At 38.8% G+C, this 24,561-nt stretch overlaps 1 pseudogene; it reads right to left on the bottom strand.

Moving 5' to 3' along the window:
- Window positions 1–964: 964 nt before the first annotated feature.
- LOC123935440 lies at window positions 965–1,218 on the bottom strand (annotated as a pseudogene).
- Between the last annotated feature and the right edge of the window lie 23,343 nt (window positions 1,219–24,561).

The raw sequence follows: 24,561 nt of genomic DNA, 5'->3' as shown, positions 1-24,561 counted from the left end.
AACCTTTGAACTCCCTTCTTCAATGGGCTACCAAAAGCAGAAACCACTATAAAACCCAATGAAATCTTCATCTGATGCTCTGAACACAGAAAGTTTAGAGTGAGGGTTGACAGTTGACATTTAGCATGTTGCTTAACAACTTTTCACAAGCTGACCCTGATTTTCTGGAAATGAAATGAAAATGGCAGAATTACCAATCTAAAGATCCACAAGCTAAAAAAGGAACTCTTTTGAGAGATGCCATCTCCATGGTGATGCTATAAAGTCCAGATTGCCTGACATAATGAGAACCATGCCTTGGGGTCAGGTTCCAACAGGTCTCTGGGTTTAAGAGGTCAAGTCTATGTTGAAGGCAGAGAGGGAGAAGAGGATATAAAAAATGAATTTTAGTCTTTCCACACAACCAAGGCATTTGTGCCAAGGTAGCTCATGTGTGTCAACATCAAGAAATCCCTCCTCTTGGCAACCAAGAGGAAGTTTCTCAAAACTAGAAGGGAAAGGTGTTTTTCCCCTTGGTTTTTTTGTTTTGTTTTGTTTTTGTTTTTGTTTGTTAAGATTTTATTTATTTACCTGAAAGAGAGTGAGTGAGAGAGCACAGCAGGGGTAGGGGCAGGGACAGAGGGAGAGGAAGAAGCAGTCTCTTTGCCAAGCAGGGAACCCAATGTGGGGCTCGATCCTGAGACCCCAGAAACATGACCTGAGCCAAAGGCAGATGCTTAAGCGACTGAGATACCCAGGGGCCAAGTCTTTTTCCCCTTTCATCAATCTAGCTTCAGAGATATTATGTTAGTGACAATATGCCCCTCCCTGCAAACAACAATGAAGCACTCTATGTGCCGACAACACATCATTTAAAAAAAGTAAAACAAAATTCTGAATTTTTATAAAACTTGATAAAAAAAAAACCCAATATTTCAAACTGTGGGGTCACCAGAAGTACACAGTTCTCAAAAATGCACATGCTTCACTTGGCATGTCCAGCACCTTCAGCTTTCTGTGCCTGGTCTATTGGGGCACTTTGGTTTTCTGCAAGGCCCACACCAGCTTCCCCCTTTTGCCCTTTGGGTACCTTCTCTCCCTTCTTGGCAGGGGACCTTTTTAGGCTTGGGCTCTGGCTTTGGAGGAGGAGGATTAGCAGACAGCAGATCTTCTCTGTGGCTTATCCTTCACCTTGGCTTTATCTCCTTTAGCATCCCCTTCAGCCTTTCTCCTGGGCATGGTGGCAATGGAGGGACGTAGGTCCTGGACGCTGGGATGCAGCAACACTCAGCCTTTGGCTGGTCCAGGGGCCATTCTTGCCTTTTCTTCTTCACGCTTCTTGTAAGCTGTGTGACCTACGCCAGATAAGTTTCCCTAAGCCTCAGTGCTCTCATACATAAAATGGGATACTTACTACTCCATTTTCTTATGCTCTAAAGAGCCTTTCATTTTAATTTTTTTAAAGGATTTTATTTATTTATTTGACAGAGAGAGAACACAAGCTGGAAGAGAGGCAGGCAGAGGGAGAAGCAGGCTCCCCACTGAGCAGGGAGCCCGATGCAGGACTCAATCCCAGGACCCTGAGATCATGACCCGAGGGGAAGGCAGATGCTTAACCGACTGAGCCACCCCGGTATCCCTGTGGAATTGCTATTAAACTGATGATGTCTTCTCATTGACAGCATTTGATAATTGAGAGGTTGAATCATTCTCTTCCAGGTTCTTATAAAGATGAAAGATTATGTGTGTAAGTGCTTGATACAGAGTCAGAGCTCAAGAAACTTTGTTACATTGGGGCACCTGGGTGGCTCAGTTGGTTAAGCCTCTGCCTTCAGCTCAGGTCATGATCTCAGGGTCCTGGGATAGAGCCCCGCATCGGGCTCTCTGCTCAGCAGGGAGCCTGCTTCCCCCTTTCCTTCTGCCTGCTTCTCTGCCTACTTGTGATCTCTCTTTCTGTCAAATAAATAACTAAAATCTTAAAAAAAAAAAAAGAAACTTTGTTACATTTCAGTAACATGGTCATAGGCTGTATTACTAGAGTGAGAAAGCCAAGACTGGAACTAAGTTTGTAACCATAGTTACGGAGCTCCTTCTCTATTAGCCTTAAATTCTAGCCTCAGATAGTGAGGGAAATAGCTCATTATATGTGCTGTGAGTCGGTCTCTCACGTCACGGCCCAAACTCCTTGATTCTCATAATTCTGTCTGCTCTTCCTAATTCCTACGATCTTCACCAGGCATAAATCATGTTGAACCCATCATTTTAAAATTGAAATTGTGATTCTTAAATCAATGCACACAGGACTTTTATAATTATTATTTGTTACATTAAGTTGTCATATGTTATCTTTTCGAGACTGAGCTTCTGGGATAATAGGAACAAGGTGAAGCATCAAATAGGCTAACAGGAAAATAGAAAGATAAATCTTAAAATTGTCGAAATGAAGTTTTTAGCCGACTCCAATACTCTCTGCTTTGTACTGCTTCTTTTTCTCCCAGAGGGAATCAATGATCCATCACTGTATTAGTAATTGGTGTTAGTGCTCCCCTAACTACTGAGAGTGGCTCTGAGCTGGGGAGGGGAGTGTGGCCAAGGATCTCAACCACAAAGTTGGTGTAGTAGGTGATGATGGTGATGATGATGATGATAATGACGACAATGATGATTGATGGTAATGATGCTTTGCCTGCCCAGCACCCAACCTTCTTTTCCGTCGGAGAAACTCTATCTTCCCTCCATCCTTGTGATTTTCTAGAGGTCGGATTCATCCTAGAGGTGGTTGAGAAACCCGGGCCTGGACAATCAGCCCATTTTATCCCTTTGGCCACCATATTTGTTACAGGGATGAGTAAATCACTGAACATTTTTTGCTTAATCTAGTTTGAGTTTTAACTTTTTAATATGTTCAGTTGAAAAAGTCCATCTTCACTAATGTAATTGGAAAACAAGACCAATTGGCAACTGATAGCCATGTGATAGGCTGATGAGCCCTAATAGCCATGGGCTCATGTGAGAATTAACCCTTAACAAGGAGTCAATGAGAATAGTTTTTCAGGTCCCCTGGCACCATCAAGGAAGAGGCTTGCCCTGCTGGACCAACCCAGGTGTAAAATCAGCCAGGCAGATATTTTCATTAGCCCTGAAGTTATCCTTGTACCACAAATCAATAACCTTTTTTTAAAAAAATCACCCAATTCCCTACTCTTGACTCTAGTGTCTGCCAGCTAATCATTTGGACTTAATGTAGCCCTTCTTCTGTGGGAAGGGAGTACATATGGCAGGTGAAACCCATACTCTGGGAGGTGTTTGGGAGGTAGTACAAATAAATAAACTCACGGGTCTCCTTTGTAAGTGAACCTCCTGCAAATCTGATTATCATGAGTCAGTCCAATTAATGAGTTCAACTTCAGATAATTTCACGTTTGAATTTCTGAACCTACCAATTTGAAAATCATTGCATCCTAAACAGTAATGATTAGCAGCAAATGAAGAACCACCTTAAAGATGAGCTCAAAATACCAAATCTTTAAGTCACATACTTGCTGTTTTCTCTTGAGCATAGAGTGGAGTTCATGTTCTTTGAAATGTATTCTCCTTATCTAAGATCTAAGATCCTGTATGCATTCAGTGAGGGTGTGGGGGCTGATGGACTTGCCTGCTTTTCCCCAAGACCCCAGCCACCAAACTTCACAATCCTTTGTTGTGGTTGCTTAGGTATTAGCTTTGAGAAGCAGTGACAGCCCTGGTAAGATGTTCTAAAATGGTACTTGACAAAGTGGTTCAGTCTTTCAGAAAGTTTATATCCATGACTACCCCTGGGAGGTGTGAAGTTCTGGAGCCAGTGGTGGAAACATCAAATGTCCGATGTATTTGGCAATATGGCTTCCTGCAGCATCTTCAGATAAAGAATGACATTTAAAGAAGATGTCTCTTCATTAAGAAGACTTAATATTCCTATGGGAATTGCAAATATTAAACTATTAATAGTTTGTTTGTTAAGTACAACAAATGCCAAATGTCTGCTATGTATCTGCTATGTACATGGCATGGGTTAAGTAAATGTTCTTTTTTACACAATGGAAGTGCAAGATACTGTCAAACTAATTTCATAATCATTTCATAAGCCAGATAAAGGCACTTACCATAAAGGTTGTAATGTTTTTTAAATGTCAGAGCAGTAACTGAACAATTATAAGAGTTAGGGCACATTTTATTATTAATTCGTCATTCTTACTGTGACATTAACTTCCTTCCTCCAAATTGCTCATATGACATTTTTCCAATCCAGACTGTGTGAGGAGCTTCACAATGGACATTGACTTATCTTCCTTCTTCTTTTTTACAACGTATTTTTTAAAAAGAACTTTCTTGTCATGAGAAAAATTTCAAATGATATAAAAGCAAATGTTCCCTTTTATTCATACCCACTCTTACTCCCCTTTCCAGAAGTTAACTGTTTAGTGTCTCTACTTCCAGCCACTTCTGTATGTATTTATGAAAAAATATGTGCACAGATCAGTTAGTATATGGTTTTATTTTTGGTGTGTGTGTTTATAAATTGGATCATAGTGTATATATTACTTTGCGACTTGCCTTTTTCACTTAATGGGGATGTTATGGATCTCTTTGCATCAGTACATGTAGATTTATTCATACTATCGTTCAACAAATATCTATTGAGCACTACTGTGGACTTTATTTTTTTATTCTTTTAAAATATTTTATTTGGGGCACCTGAGTGGCTCAGTTTTTAAGCATCTGCCTTTGGCTCAGATTATAATCCCAGTGTCCTGGGATTGAGCCCCGCATTGGGCTCCCTGCTCAGCGGGGAGTCTGCTGCTCCCTCTCCTTCCTTTGCTCCCCCTGCTTGTGTTCCCTCTCTCGATGTGTCTCTCTCTGTCAAATAAAGAAATAAAATCTTTAAAAATAAATAAATAAAGTACTTTATATATTTATTTGAGAAAGAGAGAGAGAGCACAGAGGGAGAGGGAGAAGCAGGGTCCCCACTGAGCAGGGAACCCAATGTGGGGCTCGATCCCAGGACCCTGACATCATGACCAGAGCCAAAGGCAGATGCTTAATTGACTGAGCTGCCCAGGTGCCGCTACTGTGGATTTTATTGTTGTTCAGCAAATATATTCCCTTTCCTTTCCCCAGCTTCACAGGGGAGGAGTATATTTCCAGTATATTTCCCTATCCTATTGATGTGGAGTTTGCTCCTATGACTTGCATAGGTCAATGGAATGTGGTTGGTGGAAGTGACAGTGCACCAGATCCTATCAGAAGCTTTTTTTTTTTTTTTTTTTTGCTGGACTAGCACAGATGTTCTTTTTTTTTTTTTTCCCTTTTTATTAATTTTTTCAGCGTAACAGTATTCATTCTTTTTGCACAACACCCAGTGCTCCATGCAAAACGTGCCCTCCCCATCACCCACCACCTGTTCCCCCAACCTCCCACCCCTGACCCTTCAAAACCCTCAGGTTGTTTTTCAGAGTCCATAGTCTCTTATGGTTCGCCTCCCCTCCCCAATGTCCATAGCCCGCTCCCCCTCTCCCAATCCCACCTCCCCCCAGCAACCCCCAGTTTGTTTTGTGAGATTAAGAGTCATTTATGGTTTGTCTCCCTCCCAATCCCATCTTGTTTCATTTATTCTTCTCCTATCCCCCTTTAGAAGCATCGCAAGTTCTGTTAACCTTCTTGGGCTCCTGCTGAAAGAATACTATGTCCCCCATGTCCTTCAGCCTGGTCCCTGGTAGAGGAAGACACATGGAGCAGACCTGAACGCAACCCAAAGCCTGGAACGGAGTTGTTACAGGTGACTATAGAATGATAAGCAATAAATAAAGCATTTGTTGCTATAAGCCATTGGGATTTGGGGATCTTTGTGACTCAGCATGATCACACCCGAAGCTGACTGATACAAATACGTGTTATTTGCCAGGCATTGTTCTAGATGCTGAGAAAGCAACAAAAATCCCTGTCTACATAGATTTCAGTTTAAAAATCGGGGTAGTACTCCATGGAACAGTTGTACTGTTGTAAAGTATTTTCTCTGTTTGAGTCTCAGAGGCCTTTTGTAGAAAATGCTTAACATGCAATATATGTGTGCCTTCAAATCTTCTGCCCCCTCCATCCCTTCCTTCCTATCACAACTGCCATCTGTTCACTTCTCCCCTCTTCACCTTCTATGTTGACTGTGGAAAAACCCATTGGTTCTCTTGGTTCTGTCCACCCTCAGATGTCCTGTGCATTATGACAGGTGAAACTTCTAGCCATGACCTTGCCTCATGCCAAATGCAGTAACCCATTTTCCTTCTTTACAAAATGTGACATCTAACTTTCAAGATCCACCCCATCTCAGTTTTCCAGTTTCATCCTTTCCTTAGTCCTGCAGGCTCATGTCTTGCCAGATCAACCTGCTTGCTGCCCAGAGCACACAACTTGTAGTGAACTTCACCCAGAATTTTCCTTTTAGGACCCAGTTACTCACTCCCCCAAGTGCTGGGAGTGTTGGTGGATGCTGGCTTTCATATGAGTACCTCTCTGTGGATTGCTCTTGGATGGAGAGGACCACCTCACACAAGATTCACATTCCCTTCCCAGGGACAGCCTACATCCAATGACTGAAAGTGGGGGGGGTGTGTCTATAAAGACCTATTCCCCTTGTCTCAAGGCAACTCTGAAAAGTCATTCCAGCTTATGAACAATTCATGTAATTGGCTAAGGCCTTTTTAATGACTGTACTATAGTCCAACACCCTCCTTTGACTAACCCTACTTCCCTCACTCCCCCCATAGGGGTTGATCTCAATGACTCCATAATACATTTTTGAATGCTAAATTCTATCTCAGAGTCTGCTTCCTGGAGGATACTGACATAAAACACACCCTGTAGGTCCTTGGGCCCTTCCCATGCCTCGGGACCCTTGACCATGCTATTTCCTCCACCTGGAACACCCTCCCTATAATCTGCTGGTTAAAACTCTACCCATATTTCACAGCCTCCCCTAAAATCATCCACTCCATAAATTTATCCCTGATTCTTGAGCCCAGAAGTCCTTGCTCTCCCCTCAAACACTCCATCAGCAATATTCTTTTCATGCTTCTGTTAACGGTGCTATGGGGGCTGGCAGGTTGTAAGGGAAGAGTTCAGAATTTGGAGTCTAGCAGATTGATACTCCTCCCCTTACTACTCAGGTGACCATGGACCCCTCAGTTTTTTTCTTATCCATAAAATAAGGGGGGAAAGGCTACTTCGTAGAACTAATATGAGCATTAAGTGACATAATGCAGATAAAATGCACAAATGGTGCATAAGATGTGCCCAAGTTCAAGATCCTGCCAACACTTTCCTTTCTTCTTCCCTTTATTATATCTTGCATCTTTGTTAATTATGCCAGTCATTTGTGCACTTATCTCGTTTGCCAATAGGCTTGGTAAGGACTGGAATATGTCTTCTTATTTTTGCATTCACACAGTGCTTAGCACAAAGAGCTTAATAAATGTTATTGAACTGAATGCCACTTCTGGGCAAAATCTTCTAGTTTGTTTTTGGAACCAAGAATTTCTCTGTTGTATCCCATTATTCATAAATTTATCACACAAGGGAGTCCAGAATGTCTATTTATGGGACCTCAATGAGACCTGTACTCCAGCAGCACTAAAGTGCTCCATGCCTTTGCTCATGCTGCCTCTCTTCTTAGAATGTCCTTCCCCTCCTTTGTTGGGATAATGTCCACTCATCTTTTAAAATTAATTGCAGAACAGGGCACCTGGGTGGCTCAGTTAAGTGTCTGTCTTCGGCTCAGGTCATGATCCCAAGGTCCTGGGATCAAGCCCCCCATTGGGTCCCATGCTCATCAGGGCGTCTGCTTCTCCCTCTACCCCTCACCCTACTTGTGCACTCACTCTCTCTCTCTCACTCTCTTTCTCTCTTTAAAATACATAAAATCTTAAAATAAAATAAAATAAAAAATAAATAAGCTTGCGATAAATGGGTCTTTTAAATCTTCTGAGTCCCTTTTCACCTGACTGGCGGGCTGTCTTGCAAAACAAGCAGCATATATGATTCTTTTTTTCTGGCCTGGTATTTCCCAACTAGCAGGTTGGGACACTCTGGTAGGTCATGAAGATGTTCTTAATGTGTCGCAATATCCTTGATTTCCTCATGCTCCGTTATCAATTTCTGATGGGGAGGTAGGATTAGTGGTATTGTGGTAGAAAGAGGAGGTGGGACAACACAGGCAAATACACGTGAGTGACTAGAGGCCCCATGTTTGGGGATGGGGGTGGCTACAGAGCTGGATCGGTGAAGGACTGGATGGGATGCAGCAGGAGGCGAGAGGCTGCCCACCCTGCCTGTATCCCGCTTTTGCACAAGGTTGGTAAACATAGAGATTTCAAGTGTCAGCAAATGAAAATGTGTCCCATAGGTGTCCGTGCAAAGAGTGCTCGCATGTTACAACTCTTGTGGTTGAAAAATGATGGAAACTCACCTGGAACCACTTTAGGCAAAATGGGAGATATAGTGGCTCATGTAGAAAACTCTGGGAAAGGCAGAGATGGTGCTGGCTTCTGGGAGGAAAAGGGACAGGGGCTATTGCCCCACTAGGGTAGAGAGTGCTGGTTTCTCTGTGTCAGCTTTCCACTTTCAGACAGGCTTTTCCACTAGACTGAACCACAGATGACACAGCTGCCAGTTCTCATCTTCCCCACGTTTCATTCACCCAAGTCACAAAACAAGTATCTGCCAGCCATTGTTCTAGACGCCAGAAGAGCAGGGAAAGAAAAACAAGAAAAAAATCCTTCTTTTTATATTCTGGGGGAGGAAATTCAGGCGGTATACAAAAGTAAAAGGGAGGAGTTTATAGTATGTGAAAAAGTAATACACACTATGGAAGAAAAAGCTCAACCATAGAAGGGGGATTGGGAGTGCTGGGATGGGGTGGGGGCGAATGTCATGATTTAAAAAGTCAGGCAAGGCCTTACTAAGGAGATGGCATTGGGGCAAAGATCTGAAGGAAGAGAAAGGGCGAGCCATGCAAGTAACAACTGAGAGAGAACTGCAGGTACAAAGAACACAAGGTAGGTGTGGGTTGACATGTGCAAAGAGCATTAGCAAGACCACTGAGACCGCATCGGAGCGAGCAGGGGGAAACTAGTAGGAGAGGAGGCCAGGGTGGTAAGGCAGATTACATGGAGCTTTGTGGGTCATAGTAAAGAATTTGACTTTCACAGAGTCTGAGACGGGCAACCACCACAGGGGTTTGCAAGGAGGAATGACATTATCTGATTTGCTTTCGGCTCTGTCTTGTACTGAGAATGAACCGGAGAGAGGCAAAGGCAGAAGGAGGGAGACCAGTTGCCTATTGCAATAATCCAAGTGAGATACGATGGCGGTTTGGACCAGGTTTTCTCTCTGAGAGTGACTGCTACTCTTTCCCAAGCTCCAGTGTAAAGGAGCATGAAGGATATGAGATCATGGGGTCACATGGTCACAAGTATGGCTTGTTGTCCCAATGGGGGCATTTGGATGGCACGGAAGAAGGAGTAGTTTCTCTAAAAAGGAGAGAGCTGTTTCTAGAAGAAGGGAAAAGTGGGAGGAAAACACTTCAAACACCGTTTACTCAAGATGGCTTTAAAAATGAACATAGGGGAAGGGAAGGAAAAATTTAAAAAGATACAGACAGGGAGGCAAATCATAAGAGACTTTTAACTATGGGGAACAAACTGAGGGTTGCTGGAGGTGAAGTGGGTGGGGGGATGGGTAACTGGGGATGGGTATTAAGGAGGGCATGTGATGTGATGAGCACTGGGTGTTACATGCAACTGATGAATCACGAAACTCTACCCCTGACACTAATAATACACTATATGTTAACTAAATTGAATTTAATAAAGAATTTTAATTAATTAATTAATTAATTAATTTTAAAAATTAGAAGTGTTCTCCTTCCTTTGCCTCTGTGTTTGAAGGGATCTGGGAAAAATTCTCTGCCTATAACTCGAACAATGTAGTCCTCTACATCCATGGACAAGTCCGTGGAAAACAGAGCTAAGGTTTTCATGAAGAATCGAGGCATGAGATCCCATCCTGACACCATGTCTTTTAAAGTCCTCGTCTTCCTGCTCAGAGAAGTTTTCTTTGTTGAAATATAGCTTACTTGATTTCTCATTTACTGTCACAACAAATGACCTAATTGGTTTCATATGTATGGTCTGGTTTTCTTAAAAACTACCTCTTTAGAGCACCATTCTGATTCTCAGAAAAGAGAGAATACATTATAAACATTGCATTATTTATGTCATCTTTGCTTCTGAGTGACTCCTGAAAATGCTGGGTAGAAATTTAGGAATCTAAAGAGCTATAAAATAAGCTCTTCCAATATTGCTGTTACAATTACAGTGAAAGATTCTAAGCACAGAAGTTGTCTCCCTTTCACTTGCCTTGAGTGGTCTTTTGTACTTAATCATGATCAAACTCACTGGAGTGGTCCTTGAACAGTAGTCTCTTCCATCTCAATTTTTTTTTCACAGAAGTATGATATGATGAGATCTGCAGCCATTTCAGGCAACATTCAGTACTGAAATATGTATCTTCCACAATTTTAGTGCTTGCTCTCCATGTAAACTTTTATTATTATTATTTTAGAGAGAGAGTGAGAAAGCAGAGCAGAGAGGAGAGAGACAAGCGGAATCCCCACTGAGCAGGGAGCCTGATGGATGCAGGGCTTGATCTCAAGACTCCAGGATCATGACCCAAGCCAAAAGCAGACGCCCAACCAACTGAGCCACCCAGGTGCCCCCATCTCAACTTTTATTGTTATTATTATTTTTAAAGATGTATTTATTTATTTTAGAGGGAGAGGGGTGGGGAAGGACAGAGAGCATCCCAAGGAGACTTTGAGCTGAGCACAGAGCCAGATGACACATGGCTCGACACCACAACCCAAGACCACATTCTGAGCCAAAATCAAGAGCTGGGCACCCAAACCACTGGGCCACCTAGGCGTCCCTAATCTTTTATTATACTTAGTATTCTTGGTTTAGAATGTAATGTTATCTTATAACATGGAATGAGAAGCTGAATGTTTCTTTCTTCTTCATTTACAAGCTTATCTAAGGAGTTTCTAGAAGGAGAAGTTTAGATTTTGTCTCTCTTGTATACTCTCTGAAGTACACTCAGATAGGAATAATTCTTGTTAGGGCACCATTCTGTTCACTGCTGATTCTATGGTCTACATCTTCTGACAGCCACAAACAAAAGAAAGTATGCAATCAATTCGTAAGGTATAAAGGACAATGTGACAAGTATATGCCAAGGTAACTTAATAAATACTATTAGATCCTCTGTATATCCTTCTCCTGACAGATCCTTTTCCATTATTCCAGAGGCTACTCCTATCCTTAATTAATCTTTATTTATTTCTTCTATTTTATGTTATTTGCTTGTTTTCTTTTTTAATTGAGTAAGGATTATTTTGTACATACAAAAGAACGTAAGATAGGTAACAAACACCCATGTATCTTCCATCTAGCTGAAGCAATAGACTATTACCAAGACCACTCAAGTGTCTATATTCATCTTTGATCTTAGAAACCACATGCTGTGTGCCTGGGTGGCTCAGTTGGTTAAGCATCTGCCTTCAGCACAGGTCATGATCCCGGAGTCCCAGGATCAAGTCCCACATCAGGCACCCTGCTCAGTGGGGAGTTTGCTTCTCCCTCTCACCCTCTCCACTCTCATACTCTCTCTCTCTCTTATTCTCTCTCTCAAATAAATAAATAAAATCTTTTTCTAAAAAAAGAAACCATATCCTCCAGCTCTTTTCTAAATTTTGTGCTTGTCATATCCTTGTTTGTCTTTATAGGCTTACTAAGTTTTTATGTAGCACTAAATAACACATTCTTCAGTTTGACATTTTAAACTTTATGCAAATGGTGTAATATTGTGTATATTTATCTGTGACTTGCTTTTTGTGATCAGCATTATATGTGTGGGAGTCTAAGGCAATGGGGACAAATTATCCTGGCTGTGTACTACACAACTGTAGGGGATCTATTTGCTTTGATGTCCAGGCAAATGGTAACTCCTGGAGTTGTACAGTGGATGACTTGCTTGACTGTATCTGATGGCTATGATAAATTGTGTTTCCAAAGATGGCCACAAAAATCTTTCCCATCACACAGGCTCTTTTGCCATCTGATCTCATCATGCCCTCATCAGCAAGAGGAGTTTTTTCCCCCTCCCATTGGATCTGGGCTGGCCCTCTGAGTTATTTTGACTCATAGAATGTACCAGAAGCGATGGCAGTTGACTAACAAGGTTAGGAATTAAGAGATCTATACTTTCTGCCTTCAGTATTTGGAATGCTCCCTCTTAAAAGCCAGCCACCACATAAGAAATCAGATTGCTGCAAGAGCACCGTGTTGTGGGGATGTCCTAAGTAATCAAATGGTAAGACAGAGTCCACTCAAGGGAGCATTTGGGTGCCAGGCACGTGAATGAAGGAAGCCTTATTGGATCTTCTAGTTCTGCCTAGTTACCAACCGAGTGCAGCTGAATGAATGACCCCAGCAGATACGATGTGGAGCCGAAATGGCCAGCTAAGCCCAAAGCAAATTCCTATCTCACAGTGTCATGAGCAAATGAAATGAAACTAGAATGGCCCTTCAGAACATTCATGGCTGTCCCGAGTTGGGTTGACCAGTCATTGGATGTGGCCATCCCAGTAAAGAAAGTGACCTTGTACCAGACAGTTCTCTGAAGCTCAGGCAGTCCCTGAAGGGTTTGACAGGTGAAGGTCAACAGCTGACAGCACCTCTGGCAGCCGGGATCACCAGTCCTTCCTTGAAGGGAGTCTTGGAAGTGGATCACGGTATCCACACAGTATTGTATGTGATTATTTATTTAACTCTTCCTATTGATGGATATTTGGATTCCTAAAATCATTAGATATTCTCTTGTGGGTTTTTTTTAAGATTTTATTTATTTATTTGAGAGAGAGAAAGAGAGCATGAGCAGTAGGAGGGGCAGAGGGAGAAGCTCTGCTTAGCAGACAACCTGACGTGGAGCTCAATCCCAGGACTCCAGGCTCATGACCTGAGCTGAAGGCAGATGCTCAACCGACTGAGCCACACATGCACCCCTTCTCTTGTGTTTCCTAACTATATTAAAATTTTGCTGCTCATATTTAATTCCTGCATGAATCTGGAAAATTTTTTTTGGTATAAGGTAAACATCTATTTTTTTTCATGTAAATAACTTAGTTTGCAGTGATGCCTCTGTCATATATCAAGTGCCTCTGTATATTTTAGTGTGTTGCTGGCTGTTGATTGTGTTACTGTGTTCTGTTGGCTCATTTGTCCATCTCTGAGCTAATATCATAGTGCCTTAATTACTATAAATTTGTAAGACTTAGAGCAGGTTTCCCTCAACATTGTCATTCTTTTTCAGGGATATCTGAGCTATTCTTGACTCAGCTCTACCATATAAATTTTAAATCAGTTTGTCAAATTCCGCACACTCCGAAAATCTATTATAAATTATTCGTTTTGTCCTGTTTTCTTTGCAAATGGCTTTATTTTAGAAGTGGTCTGTACCTTACTGTAATTTGAGAAACACTGAATTGAGAGATTTGCTAATGACTTGTAGTGTGGGTCAAAGGGTGTCTCCCCACACACTCCCCCTCGCAAAAATAATATGTCCATCTTTTAATCCCTAGAACGGTGACTGTGATCTTATTCAGAAAAGGAGTCTTTGCAGATATAATTAAGGATTTGAGATAAGGAGGTATCCTGGATTATCCACGTGGGCCCTAATTCCAGTGTGAAGTGAAGTATCCTTATAAGAGACACACAAAAAGGCAAAAGAGAAGAGGAAGAAGGAAAGTGTCCACAAGGACAGACTGGAGTCATGTGGCCTAAGCCAAAGGAATACCTATAGCCACCAGATGTTGGAAGAGATAAGGAATGGATTGTCCCCTTGAGCCTCCAGAGGGAGTACAGTCCTCCTGAGACCTAGATTTCAGACTTCTGAATTTCAGAGGATAAATTTCTGTTGTTAGAAACCACCCAGTTTGTTTAATTTGTTACTGTAGCCACAGAAAACTAACCACCACTCATTCTCTATTTTCCCTAAGATCTTCTCCTGTATTGTTTGATCTCTAGAAGGCAATAAGCCAGGGGCATATTATTACCAGTATAAATATAAATAAATATTAAAAAGCGCTCACTGAATTGAAGCCAGATAGTAAGTAGCTCTCAGAATTTCCTAGAAAGTCTATATAAGAAATGGCCACATGAAAAAAAATGTCTGCAATAAGAAATGGCCGCATGAAAAAAAGTGTCTGCAAGGCAGCAGTGCTCATTCCCAGGAGAGGGTCAAAGCAGAACATTCCTGTGGGTGAAGTGTGTGTCCTCAGTCAAACCAGGCAACAGAGCACGGAGTGGAGAGCTAGAAATTCACAAGTTCTGGTCCAGACTAGTCAAACACAAAGACAATTCTTGGTCAGGTTCACTCACAAATCCTGTTCTCAGGTTAGAAAGATGGGGCAAAGGCAGTGGGCATCTTGGTAGTGGCATCCCTCAACATTTCTATCACGTGCATCACCTGTTCTAATTTGGGCTGGTTGCTTATGTCTGATGATGCACAGTTGTCATCCCATGATATCCCTTCACTGTCTACCTGGGGATTGTCTTTGTGTTTTCCGCAATGGATCTCCTATTTCCTGTGTCTCATAACTTCTTTGTCTTGATTTGGTCATCTAATTTTGGTGAGCACTTCCTCCAGTAGCTTCTTGGAAAACTGAGCTTGGAGAATAAGTATTCTGAGACCTTGAATATCTACAAATACCTTTATTTATCTACGCTAAAATAGGATTTTAGTCGAGTACACAATTTTAGATTGGAAATAATTTTTTATCAGAATTTTGAAACATCATTCCATTGTTTTCTTGATTCTGTTCTGCTAAGGATAAATCCATTCTGATATCTGATCCTTTGTATAAAACCTATACATTTGGGGCGCCTGGGTGGCTCAGTGGGTTAAGCTGCTGCCTTCGGCTCAGGTCATGATCTCAGGGTCCTGGGATCGAGTCCCGCATCGGGCTCTCTGATCGGCAGCGAGCCTGCTTCCCTCTCTCTCTCTCTGCCTGCCTCTCTGTCTGCTTGTGATCTCTCTCTGTCAAATAAATAAATAAAATCTTAAAAAAAAAACCTATACATTTTTTTCTGTTCTAGAATCTTCCATTAGTTCTCATTGTTCTAAAGTTACCTTGAGGTAGGTCTGTTTTCTTCAGTGGTGCTTTGTTTTAACTAGGCTTTTCTATCTGACAATTCATGTCCTTGAGTTTGGAAAATTTTTCTTTAATTCTTTCAGTCGTGATTTTCTCATCCCTGCTTTCAATATTCTTTCTTTCTGTAACTCATATTTTCCAGATGTCATGCTTCTTGGTCTGGTCCTTTCTTTTTCTTACATTTATTTCCTGATCATTATTATTCCTTTTCTGTCCTTCAATGTCACTACTGAGTGTTTCATTTCTGCTACCATCTTACCATGTTTTTACTTTCTGAGAGCTATTTTTGTTTTCTATTTTAATAATAGAATTAGATTCTTGTTTCAGAGATCCAATATCTTTTCCAGTCTCTTTTAATATATTAATAATATAATTTTTAAAATTTTCTTTTCCTTGAATAGAGTATATTTCCTTCAGGTTGCTTTCATCCCTTTGTGTGTTCACTGGCCTGTTTGTTTTGGACTCTATCTTCTACATTAGTGGTTTTCCTTTGATGTTTGTTAGACCTTGTTTGACTGCTCATGATTAAGAGTCTAGGATTAAAAAGTTGATTGAAATCTCTGACCCCATGAATGGAACTTGTTGACTTTGAGCTTTACCACTGAGTGATCTGAGTACATCATTTGGTGGGGTAATCCTTAAGGTCAGTATCTTTAAGCCTTTCTTGATTTGCTGAATTCCCCAGAGGGAATTAGAGGAGGATCATCTAATTGTAGGGTAAAGGTTTGACTGTCAGAGTTTTGTGATTCAACTGGAGAGGAAGACTTGAGAGAGCAGTGGGGTAGAATCTCAGTATTTAACGTTTAGTGATTTGGTCACATACTTCCTGGGTTGGTAGTAAGGTACTTCTGTCTTCCAATGTAGCTATTGTCTACAGTGCAGAGGCCTCCTGTTGACTTGTATGAAGAATAAACTTCCATGTGTCTGTCAGTTTGGAGAGAACAGTTCCTTTAGCTTTCAGTAAAGCTTCATAACTTTCTCTATAAATGTCATGTATATGTTGGATTTATTTCTATTTAACCTTTTTTGTTATTATTAGTGGTATATTTTGAAACATTATGTTTTCTATCTGTTGCTGTTGTGTAGAAATGAAATTAATTTAATTTAATTTTAAAGGTTTATTTATTTTAGAGAGAGAGATAGTGAGAGAGAGCATGAGCAGTGGTGGGGGCAAGGGGGTGAGAGGGAGAAGCAGGCTCCCTGAGCGGGGAGCTTGATGCAGGGCCCTGGGATCATGACCTGAGCCAAAAGCAGACACTTTAACTGACTGAGGCACCCAGGTGCCCTGAAATGAAATTAATTTTAGATCTCTCCATTTTAAGCAACATCTTCAATTATTCTACTAACTCTAATTATTTGTCAACTAATTCCCTTGGGTTTTCTGTGTTAGCAATCAATTACTTTTCAAATAATGATCATTTTCCCCCCTTTTCAATCTCAACTGCTTTTCAAATTATGATCATTTTTTCCTCCTTTTCAATCTCTATAACCTACAAAGGTTGTAAATTTTCTTTCTCATTTTACTTAACAGATAGGACCTCTAGTTTGGTGTTGAAATGAGGTGGTAATAGTTCTTGAGTTGTGTCTGATCTGATTTTAAAGGTGAACTTCTCATGCTTCAAATTTAGGTATTAGGTGGGTTTTTAGTTTTTGGTAAATAATTTTATTATGGTATCTTCTAATCCTAGATCATTAGGTAATTTTATTCCAAATAGGTATTGAATTACATTGAATGCTTTCACTGCACTTAATATTAAACTAAGTTTACCTTCCTGGGATAAGCATAGCTTAGTTGTGATGTTTATCTCCTCAGTTCATTGGTGATTTAGTTTGCATACAATATTTCTGGGGTTTTTAAATCTGTGTTGGTAAGTGAAATTATGCTGTCTATAGTAGTCCTTTCTTGTACTCATATCTGTGTTTTCTATCAAGGTTGTATTAGCCTCATAACATTGGAGAGTTTCCTTTCTATTTCTGTTCCCTGGAAGAATTTTCATAATTTTGGGATGAGATATTTTTTGAACACTTGGTAGACTTTGACTACAAAACCAGCTGAGTCTGGTGTTTTTACCTATTGATTTGTCTTCCGGTACTTATAGGACTACCTAAGATTTCTGTTTTTCCCTGAGTCAGTTTAGGTTGGTCATATTTTCTATGTGTAATTGGCATACATTATATTAGTTTCACGTGTGCAACATAATGACTCAACATTTGAATATATTTCAAGATGATCACTACAATAAGTCTAGTTAACATCTGTCACCATATATAGTTATATAGATTTTTTTTCTTGTGGTGAGAACTTTTAAGATTTACTCTCTTAGCAACTTTTAAATATATAATACAGTGTTATTAACTCTAGTTGCCATGCTGTACTTTACATTCCCATGAGTTATTTATTTTATAACTGCTCCCCTTCACCCATTTTCTCTATCTCCCAACGTCCATGCTTCTGGCGACCACTAATCTATTGTATGTATCTATGAGCTTGGGGTTTTTCTGTTTTTGTTTTTAGATTCCAATTACCAATGACATCATAATGTTATTTGTGTTTCTCTGCCTGACTTATTTCACTTAGCATAATGACCTTAAGGTCCACCCATGTTGTTGCAAATGGCAAGATTTTATTCTTTTTTATGGCTAGATCATATTCCATTGTGTGTTGTATATATATGTATGTATGTGTGTGTGTGTATGCATATATATATGTATATATATATATATATATATAATATATACCACAATTTCTTTATCCATTCACCAATCAGTGGACACTTAAGTTGTTTCCATATCTTGGCTATTGTAAATAATTCTGCAATGAATGTGGGGGGTGTATACATCTTTTTGAATTAGTGTTCTTATTTTCTTTGAATAAATACCCAGAAGTGGAATTGTTAGCTCATATGGTAGAACTATTTTTAATTTTTTGAGGAACTTCCATACTATTTTCCACAGTGGCTACACCTATTTACATTCCCACCAACAGCATACAAAGGTTGTATTTTCTTCACATCCTCACTAACACTTGGTATTTCTTGACTTTTTGATAATAGCTATTCTGACAGGTACCAAGTTGGTGTCATTATGCTTTTGGTTTGCATTTCCCTGATGATTAGTGATGCTGTATTGGCCATCTCTGTGTCTTCTTTAGAAAAATATCTCTTCAAATCCTCTTGCCCATTTTTAATTTTTTTAAATTTTATTTATTTATTTGAGAGAGAGAGAGCATGAGAGGAGAGAGGTCAGTGGGAGAAGCAGACTCTGAGCAGGGAGCCCGATGTGGGACTCAATCCTGGGACTCCAGGATCATGACCTGAGCCAAAGGCAGTCACTTAACCAACTGAGCACCCAGGCACCCCCTCTGCCCATTTTTTAATCAAATTGTTTGGAATTTTGCTATTGAGTTGTCTGAGTTCTTCATTTATTTTGGATATTAGCCCCTTATCAGTTATATGATTTGCAAATAGTTTCTCCCATTCAGCACGTTGCCTTTTAATTTTCTTGATGGTTTCCTTTGATGTGCAGAAGCTTTTTAGTTTGATATAGTCCCCTCTTGTTTATATTTCTTTGTTGTCTTTGCTTTTTGTGTCAAATTAAAAAAAAATCATTGCTAAGATCATTGTCAAGGAGGTTACTGCCTATATTTTCTTCTGCTTTTGTGGTTTCAGACCTTACATTCAAATCTTTAATCTAGTTTAAATTAATTTTTGTGTATGGTGTAAGATAGAGGTCTAGTTTCATTCTTTTGCACGTGAATGTCTGGTTTTCCTAACACAACTTATTGAAGGGACTGTCCTTTTGCCATTGTACATTCTTGCCTCCTTTGTTGTAAATTAATTGGCCACATATGCATGAGTTTGTTTCTGGGCTCCATTCTGTTTCACTAATCCATGCATCTGTTTTTATGTCAATACCATGCTGTTTTGATTATGATAGCTTTGTAATACAATTTGAAATCAGGAAGTGTGATGCCTCTGGCTTGTTCTTTCTCAAGATTGCTTTGGCTATTCAGAGTTTTTTTGTGGTTTTATACAAATTTTAGGATTGTTTGTTCTATCTGTGTGAAAATGCCATTGGAAGTTTGGTAGGGGTTGTATTGAATCTGTAGATTGCTTTGGGTAGTATGGAATTTTAACAATATTAAGTCTTCCAATCCATGAGCACAGAATATCTTTCTATTTTTTGTGTCTTCTATTTCTTTCACCAATGTCTTATACTTTTCAGTATATCTTGCCTGCTAGTCTTTTATGGCTATACTCACATCCCTCCAAGCCACCATTGCTAACTCCTGGTCTGTCCACAATTTCTATCATTTTATCATTTTGAGAATGTTATATAAATGACTCATACAGTATGTCACCTTCAAGACTGACCTTTTTCACTTGGCATAATGCCCTTGAGATCCATTCAAATTGTTGTGTGTATTGATAGTTTGTTCTTTTAATGGCTAAGGGGTATTCCATGATATCAATACACCACAGTTTTGGAGGTTTTTTTTTTTTTTTAACAGTTTGTCTATTAAAGGATGTTTTAGTTGGTTCCAGTTTTGACTATTGCAAAGGAAGCTGCTATGAACATTTGTGTACACATTTTTAAAAATATTTATTTATTTATTTTAGAGGTCGGGAGGGGCAGAGAGAGAGGAAGAGAGAGATTCCTCAAGCAGACTCCCCAATGAGCCAAAGCCTGACACAGGGCTCAATCCCAGGAGCCTGAGATCATGACCTGAGCTGAAATCAAAAATCGGCCACTTAACGGACTGAGCCACCCAGGCGCCCTTTGTGTACACATTTTTGTGTAGACATAAGTTCTCATTTCTCTGAGATAAATTCCCGGGAGTGCTTTTGCTGGATGATATGGAAAGTATGTGTTTAGTTGTTTTTGTTTATTTTTTTCCAAAATGGCTGTAACATTTTACATTCTCACTCCAATGTTCAGAGATCCAGGTTGTCCACACCATTGCCAGCATTTGATATTGTCTTTGTTTCTTTGTTTATATTTTAGCTTTTCTAATAGCAGTGCTTGTCTTATGGCTAGTGATGTTGAATGTCTTTTTATGTTCTTATTTGTCATCTGTACATCCTCTGGTGAAATATCACTTCATTTCTTTTCTCTATTTCCTAAGTGGATTGTTTGCTGTTTACCACTAAATTATGAGAATTCTATATATATTCTAGATACAAGTCCATTGTTTATATATTTTATAAATATTTTCTTCAGGTATATAGCTCATTTTTCCATTCTTTTAACAGAGTATGTCACAGAGTTTTAAATTCTGATGAAGTCCAATGTAATGACTTTCTTCTTTTATTTTTATTAAAAAATTTTTTTTTACTTTTTTCTTTCAATGAACTTGCTTTTGGTTTCATGTTTGCCTAGCCTTAGACCCAAAGATTTTCCCCCATGTTTTCCTCTAATTTTTATAGTTTTGTCTTTTGTATTTAAATATATAATTGATTTTTTAGTTAATTTCTATATAATGTATGAAGTTTAGGTTGAGGTTCATTTTATGGGTTGATTGATTGTCTATGGATATCCAATTGTTTTAACACCATTTATTAATAAGATTATCTTTTCTCCATCGAATTGCTTTTGCACTTCATCAAAATTCAGTGTGTCTTGCTTCTCTGTTCTACTTCTGGGTTCTCTATTCTGTTTCATTGATTTATGTGTATATTCCTCTGTCCATATTACACTGTCCTGATTACTGTAGCTATATAATAATAATTGGTTGGATGCTCCTTTCCAATTCTCTATTTCCTAATTCTATTTAAAAATTATTTTAGCTGTTCTAATTCCATGACTTTTCCAAATACATTTTAGAAAATTTTGTTTATATTTACAAAAAGTCTTACTGGGATATTAATAAGAATTGCATGAAAACTGTATATCAATTTGGGAAGAACTGAAACCTTTATTATGTTGAGTTTTCTAATCCATGGATTTGCTATGTCTCTCTATCTGCAAATATTTTATTTCTGTCATTGGTGTTTTATAGATTTTAACATAAAAGTATAGTACATATTTTGTTACACTTATACCTAAGTTGTTTTTTTTTTTGAGTGGTTCTAACAGTATTATGTTTTTCATCTTGGTGTCCATGTGTTCATTGGTAATACATAGAAATACTACTGATTTTTATATGTTGATCTTGTATTCTATGACCTTCCTAAATTCACATATTAGTTCTAGGAGTTTTTTTGTAGAATTTTTGTCATTTTCTATGTAGACCATAGGGATGCTTTGATTTCTTCCTTCTTGATCTGAATCAGGTTTTTATTGCCTGATTGTTTGGGTTAGGATTCCAATATTATGCTGAATAAAAGTGAAAAGAGCAGACATCTTTGCCTTGTTCTGGATCTTAAGAGGAAATCATTGTTTTTTATGTCTGTTATACAATTTTTGCAGGTATTCTTTGTCAGACTGAGAAAGCTACTCTCTATCCCTAATTTTCTGAGCATTTTTATCATGAATGTGTGTTGAACTTTTTTGAAATATTTCTATTAAGATAAAATGCACATAACAAAGGATATTAATTACTTAAAACATTTTAAAGTGTACAATTCCGTGTTTTTTCGTATATTCACAATGCTATATAACTATCACCACCAGCCAATTCCAGAACACTCTTAATACCTTAAATAGAAATCCATACACATTAAGCAGTCACTCTCCAATCCCCCTTCCCCTCAGCCCTTGGCAACTACTGATCTGCTTTCTGTCTGTATAGATTTATCTATTATGGATGTTTCATAGAAATGGATTCATACAATATGTGACCTTTGTGTCTGTCTTCTTTCTTTCTTTCTTTCTTTTTTTCTGGCTTCTTTCACTTAGTATAAACTTTTCAATTTCATTCATGTTGTAGCATGTGTCAATCCTTCATTCCTTTTTATGAAAATAATTTTCCATTGTATGGCTATACCAAGGTTTGTGTATTCATTCACCAGTTGATGGACATTTGAGTTGTTTCTACTTTTTGGCTACTAGGAATAGTACTGTTATGAACACTCATGTATAAGTTTTTATGTGAACATATGTTTTCATTTTGGTTGGGTATATATCTAGGATATATAGTAACTGTTCATATAGTAACTCTATGTTCAGAAACGGGCTGAGTTTTGAGGTAGGCAAGTTAAAGGAAAACCTTGTGAGCTGATCTTCCAAGGAGCTACCAGATGAGTCAAAACAATTAATTACAATTCTTTGTAAATGAGATCTGGTTTGCTCCCCTCCACCCCAGTACCAGGAAGGTGGGGTTATTTTCAAGTCTACCACTGGGTTTGGGATGGAGGGATGGAACCAAGATCTGTTAAAATTCCACAAATCCTCTTTTCTCACTGAGATTTGGCTTGATTTTTGTTTGTTTTCTCTCTTTGTTTTTGGTTTTCGATTACACTCTCCTTGTCACTGTAAACTTTTAGTTTCCAGAGTTCTGGAAAGGTTCCTTTTGCCAGGTTTTTAATTGCTTTTATAGACGGGCAGATTTTTGAAATTCCTCTCTTCACCATCTTTGCTGATACCATGCTTGAGTGATAAATTTTGTCAGGTGCTTTTTCTGCACCAATTGATATGATCGTTTTACTTTTCTTCTCTAGACCATTAATACGGTGGTTTACATAGATTGATTTTTCAGATATGGAACCAGCTTTGCATCCCTGGAACAAATCCTCTTCATTCATGATGTGTAATTATTTTTGTATGTTGCTCAATTCTATTTGGTAATACTTTGGTAAGTAATTTAATGCCTATAGTTATGAAAACTATTTGTCTACAGTTTTCTTTTTTTGGACTATCTGTCTGATTTTGGTATCAGGATGATACTGCCCTCATAAAATAAGCTCAGAATTGTTCTCCTTTCTATTTTTTGGAAAAGATTTTACAAATTTAGTGTTCTTTTTAAGATGTTTGATAAACTTCACCTAGAATTCATGTTTGATAGAATTTATGTGAGCCTGGGGATTACTTTCCCCAGTAATTTTAAAGTTACAAACTTCTAAGTAGTTATTATAGGGCTACTCAAATTGGGTGAGTTGTGCTACCTTGTGCTTTTTGAAAAATTGCTCCATTTAATCTAATTCATCAAATTTGGTAGAGTTGTTCACACCATTTCCTTATTATCCTTTTGAAAATTCAATTTTGTTGTTGTTGTTTTCTTTCCTTTTGCTTCCTTTGGGCTTATTTTGTGCTCCATTATGAAGTTTCTTAATATTAGGTGACTGATTTGAGATTTTTTTCCTTTTTTTAAATGTAAGTATTTAATGGTAAAAAAATTCCCTCTCAGTACTGGTTTAGCAGCTTCTCACAAATTTTGATATGCTGGATTTTAATTTTCATCCAATTCAATGTATTTCTTATTTTCTTTGAGAGTCCCTCTTTGATCTATGGATTATTTAGTAGCATGTTTTTTGTTTTCAAATGCTCAGATATTTTCTGTTATCTTTCTGTTACTGGTTTCTAGTTTGATTCTTTTGTAATCAGAGAACACATTCCGATTTGCATTATTTTCATTCTGTTGAGATTTGTTTTATGGTCCTGAATATGAACTATCTTATTCTCTGTTCCATAGATACCTCGTTATTTTTTTTGTGTGTAGCAAAATATTTATATTTACAATTACCCAGCTGGACTCAGTTTAGATGATCCCAATTTTGTTGGCAATATCCAAAGTGTCATAGTCAGAGGCCAGTTGAACACATGCCTTCTTCTCTTTATCAGGCCTGATCAGGATGTTGACCTTGGCCACCTCAATGTCATAGAGCTTCTTCGCAGCCTGTTCGATTTGGTGCTTATTGGCCCTGACATCCACAATGAACACAGTGTGCTATTGTCTTCTATCTTCTTCATGGCTGACTCTGTGGTCAGGAGCAAGCTGACAATGGCATAATAGACAAACTTGTTTCTTCTGGGCATTCTTCTAAGGATATATTGGCTGCTTTTAGAGCCATAGAGGCTTGGGCCACTAGAAATTGAGTGATGTGTGAATATCCTCCTCTTCCTCTTCCTTCTCCTCCTCCTTCTTCTTTTCTTCTTTTTGTGATTCCAGATACCTTTCAACACGCTTTCTTGGCCTTCGAAAACTTGGCTTTAACTTTGGGAGGGGCAGGGGCTTCCTTCTTCACTTTCAGAGCCATATTTGTGCTGTGGACACTTTAAAAGAATGTGTATTCTGCTGTTATTGGATGGAAAGTTATATAAATGTTACTTAGATCCTGTTGGTTGATGATGCTTTAAGTTCTTATATATTCTTGTTGATTGCCTAGACATTTTATCAGTTGTTTATAGAG

This window comes from Meles meles, chromosome X (assembly GCF_922984935.1).
Source record: "Meles meles chromosome X, mMelMel3.1 paternal haplotype, whole genome shotgun sequence".
NCBI lineage: Eukaryota > Metazoa > Chordata > Mammalia > Carnivora > Mustelidae > Meles > Meles meles.
Note: the sequence above shows the minus strand (reverse complement) of the source record. Positions and strands in the feature narration are given on the sequence as shown.